Source organism: Oryx dammah, unplaced genomic scaffold (assembly GCF_014754425.2).
Source record: "Oryx dammah isolate SB20612 unplaced genomic scaffold, SCBI_Odam_1.1 HiC_scaffold_26, whole genome shotgun sequence".
In the NCBI taxonomy this organism is placed as follows: Eukaryota; Metazoa; Chordata; class Mammalia; order Artiodactyla; family Bovidae; genus Oryx; species Oryx dammah.
The window spans coordinates 486,098-491,018 of record NW_024070210.1 but is presented as its reverse complement, the minus strand read 5'-3'; positions in this window follow the sequence as shown (position 1 = coordinate 491,018).

Sequence of the window (4,921 nt, the reverse complement as noted above, 5' to 3'; positions counted from 1 at the left end):
GGGGGCTGCGGGGCTACGGGGCTGCGGGGCTGCGGGGCTGCGGGGGCTGCGGGGCTGCGGGGGCTGCGGGGGCTGCGGGGCTGCGGGGGCTGCGGGGGCTGCGGGGGCTGCGGGGCTGCGCCAGCCGGGGGTCCGGCCTTCCTGAGCCGGGTCGACCTGCAGCGACACCAGCAGGTTCAGGGAGCGGGCCCTTCCTTCTGTGATAGAGGCTTATCCTCTTCTCATCAACCAGTAGTGGCTCCTCCTGAAGACGTCCAGTGTGGAGATGAGACGAGCGGGGAGCCCCTGTGTGTGACTCTGGGAAGGAGGCCCCCCCTCCTCCGGTGCCCCCGAGTCCTCGGGACCGGAGGCTGCGCCCCGCTGGCAGGCGGGGGCGGGAGGGAAGCGGAGGCCCGACCCGCGTCGCTCCGCTGGGGGCGGCAGTGGGGAGGCCGGAGTGTCCCCAGCTGCGGAGAAGCCCGCTGTCCTGGGCCAGCAGTCCCCAGGGTGGCGGCCCTTCCGCGTGGGGCCGCCTGCGGCGGAGCGGGAGCCTGTTCCAGCCGCGCTGCCTGTGCCCGCGGACGTCGCGGGAGTCCGGAGGCCGCGCGGCTGCCGGACGGGGCTCTGCTTGCGCCCCCCCACCGGCCCCCGCCGCGGCCCGAGAGCGGGACCGGGCCGAGGCTGAGCATCCCCGGCCCGAGGCGGTGCGGCCCCCGCCACAGCCCGCCCGCCGGCAGCCAGGAGGGTGAAGCGAGAGCCGGCGTGAGCGCCGAGGGCACAGCCCGCCCCCGGGGCCTCCTCGCCCGCAGACGAGGACGCTGGCCTCCGGGAGGCTGCCCGTGGACCTCGCCTGGCCGGCGCGTGACTGAGTTGGAATCGAAACCCAGGTTCCGTCTGGATCCAGAGACTGGAATAGACGCTGGGCTGTGAAGGGGCCTCTCGGGTGCGCTAGTGCTAAGAGCTGGCCGCCGATGCAGCAGGCGAAAGCGCCGCGGGTTCCGCCCCCGGGCGCGGGGCCCTGCAGGAGGGCCCAGCAGCACAGCCCCGTGCTCTCGCCTGGAGAATCCCACGGACAGAGGCGCCTGGCGGGCTCCGGTCCCCCGGGTGGTGAAGAGCTGGACACGAAGCGACTGGGACGAGGGGTAGCCTCCCGCGGGGCTCGGAGGCCTTGCGGGTCCCTCCCCAAAGAGAATGCCAGGAGCGTGCCGACCCCTGCTGTGGGAGTGGACACAGTCCTTCCCTGGCCCACCCGTGTGAACTGGCGGCAGCTCCCTCTCCCGCAAGACCTGAACAAGCCCCAGAGGACTCGCCTCCTGGCTGGGCTCCCTCCTCCCCAGGGATTTCACATCTGCAGCGAGTAGAGAGCAAACTTCCTGGAGCCTCGGGACACATTACCCCCAAGACGACGCAGACGCAGACAGCAAGCCTTTTATCTTTTAAAGGCCACGTCCAGCGTGGAAACTGGGAAGCGGAAGGTCCACTGAGCAGCTGCGGAGAAGGGGCCTGCAGGGAGGGGACTCCCGGCTTTCCTGTCTGTTCTGTTTTTAGCCCGTGTTTTCCAGATCGAGTAGGTGTCATGGTGACAGGTTCCATAAAAATAGACAAGCACACCCCACAGCGTTCCCATGGAAACACCGCCGACGGCCTCTCTGTGTTCCGGTGGCAGCTCGGGGCAGGACCCTGAAGGACCGGTTCCGCCCGCCACCCTTGTGGCCAAGGGCAGACGCTGCGTTAGGGTGGCCCCGGGAGGCTTCCAGCATTCTCCCCATGATTGTCTGGGCTCTGACTGCACACCGCCCTCCAAGGGCGCCCAGGGGCCTCCCTCTGAGTCTACCCAGAGACTTCGAATGGAGCCCTGGCTTTCATCTGGGCCAGCTGTGCCCACTCAGTTGCTCAGTTGTGTCGGACTCTTTGCAAACCCGTGGATTGTAGCCCACCAGGCTCCTCTGTCCATAGGATTCTCTGGGCAAGCCTACTGGAGTGGGTTGCCATTTCCTGCTCCAGGGGATCTTCCTGCCACAGGGATCGAACCCATGCGTCCTGCATTGGCAGGCAGATTCTTTACCAACTCTGCCACCTGGGAAGCACTCTGGGCCAGTCGGCCAGTTCAGTCCAGTCCCTCAGTCGTGTGGGACTCTTTGGGACCCCATGGACTGCAGCACACCAGGCTTCTCTGTCCATCACCAACTCCTGGAGCCAATCGTGGCTTCTAAACTATACTCTGGGCCAATAGTGACCTCTAAAGTAACACTGCCAAGGTTCCCGTGCCCACTGATGGGGCGGGGAACAGGGCCTGGTTTTATGCAATGGTAATAAAGAGCTTTTACAACTGGGATTGAATCCCAGACATTTGGTGGCCAGGAATACTCAGCAAATGAAATCTCAGAGGATCTCAACCAGAAAGCAAAGCGAGGAGGGAGTACTGACGTCACAGGTCGTGCCTTCAGCCTGCGAACCCTCCCCCGGGCAGTTCAGTCGCTGCCCAGGCTCAGCTGTCTCTGGATGTGCTGACACGCCCTTTGAAGCATCTGGTTGACCCATCCCGTAGCGTCCTCTGACCACCTCGGCATCGCTGTCTGTGAAGTGCTTGCCAGGTTGCTTCAGTTGTGTCCAACTCTTTGCACCCCCGTGGACTGTAGCCCACAGGTTCCCCTGTCTGTGGGGTTCTGCAGGCGAGAATACTGGAGAAGGTTGCCATTCCCTCCTCCAGGGGATCTTCCCGACCCCAGTCTCCTGTGGCTCTGCGCTGCAGGCGATTCTTCGCCACTGAGCACAGGGGGAGCCCATCGCTGTCTGCAGATTATGTAAACGATCCTTTTGGAACCCCGCTTGGTTTCGTTTGGATTTAGATCAGTTATGCATCTTCTGAAATGTAACCCATATGTACACATGCCCTTTAAACCGAACTGTCTTATATTAGACCTGGCATAAGAGAATTAAGTTTAAAGGACATACGTTATATTTGTCCCGTCGTGTTAACTTTTGCAGTGGGGCCCTTTTATGTTTGTTTCCATGCATTTACACTGTCAGATGGCATACATCCTGCAGGGCAGCATGAGGACAGTTCTGGACTAAAGTATACTTCTGAGACGAGTCATTCTAAGTAATGACCAATTCAAATTAATTTTACTCTCAATTAAAGAAACACACACATACTCTTAACAAAGGAATTTAGAAAAATTGATAGTCATACCACTATCAAGTCACGAATTGCTGCCTAGGCAGCTACAGATTGTGACAATCATCGCACGGGGGACTTTCTGGCCGTCCAGCGATTGGGACTCTGTGCTCGTGAAGCAGGGAGCACAGGCTCGATCCCTGCTCAGGGAACTAAGATCCCACCTGCCATGCGGGGCGGCGACAAAACAAGGAGAGAATCACAGCAGCGGAAGGCTCTAAAGGCCAGTGTCTGTCCTGGCATATCTGGGGCTTGATGTGAAGAAGCTGAGCCCCGGCGAATCGAAGAGCTTGGCTGTTTAGCTCAGCGTGTCTTCTGTGGATGCAGGCAGAGCGTCTGGTCATTTTCACTCAGCAGTGGACGTGCACGGAGCCTTCCACTCCTCCAGCCAGCGAGCGGTGACCTTGAAGTAGGCTTGTAGGTCATGCCACTGGTGGAGCTGGGCGGTGAAAGGGTAGCCAGGCGTTAAGGCAACTTCCTGGTTTATCCCTGGGACGCGTCTGTGAAATCACGTAACTCCACAGTCGCTGTTCGTAGCATCGCGCAGGTAACTTGCCTCGGGTCCCCTGTGTCGTGGTTCGTGGCTACAGGAGTTTGGTGTGACCGCGCACTGCAGAATCTCTGAACTAAATAGGCAAACGTGTGCTCTAGTTTTTCAGGCCAAGCAAACTATGAAACAGACGGGCTTGCCTTTCTCACCCACGGCACTGTCATACCTTGGAGTTCTGCCACTGGGTTGGATTGCTTTATTTGGCTTAGTAGCTACAAGCAGATTTGCTTTGAAGAACAAGGCTCTCAGATCTTCTGAAACTCTCTCAGAATGGACATCCACAGTCAGGTTTGGCAGAAAGAGTTTTCCCAAATTTTCACAGAGTCATGAAGTTGATGTCTGGCCATGTGAAACAAACACGGAAACCTTCCTTTCTGAGATCAGACTCTTTCTATGGTGCTGGAACAGGAAGCCTGAGTTAGAGACTGTTTGACATTTACTTCAAGACACGCATAAATGCTGGCGTCACTTTTCCCACTGACGGTTTGAAACTAAACATTTAAAGTGAATGTAACTTAACAATTGGTTTCCTTTTTTAATTTAAAATTTTTATTGTGGGAAAATATATGTATAACACAAAACTTACCATCTTAACCAGCTTTAAGTGTGTAGTTCAGTAGCAGTGAGCACACACTCACGGTGTGCAACCATCCCCAGCATCCCCCTCCAGGTCTTTTCCTGCATCCCTGTCTTAAAATCCGTCCCCATTAAGCACTAATTCCTCATTCCCTCGTACCCCCACCTCTATGTTACCAACCAGAGTTCTTGGCCTTCCTCAGTCAATAGAAATTGACTATGGGGGAAAAGTGGAAACAATGGCAGATTTTATATTCTCGGGCTACAGAATCACTGCCGGTGGTGACTGAAGTCATGAAATTAAAAGACGCTTGCTTCTTGGAAGAAAAGCTATTATAAATCTAGATAGCATATTAAAAAGCAGAGATATCACTTCACCAACAAAGGTCCGTCTAGTCAAGGCTATGGTTTTTCCAGTAGTCACGTATAGATGTGAGAGTTGGACTATAAAGAAAGGTGAGTGCAGAAGAATTGATGCTTTTGAACTGTGGTGTTGGAGAAGACTCCTGAGAGTCCCTTGGACTGCAAGGAGATCCAACCAGTCCATCCTAAAGGAGATCAGTCCTAGGTGTTCATTGGAAGGACTGATGCTGAAGCTGAAACTCCAATACTTTGGCCACCTAATGTGAAGAGCTGAC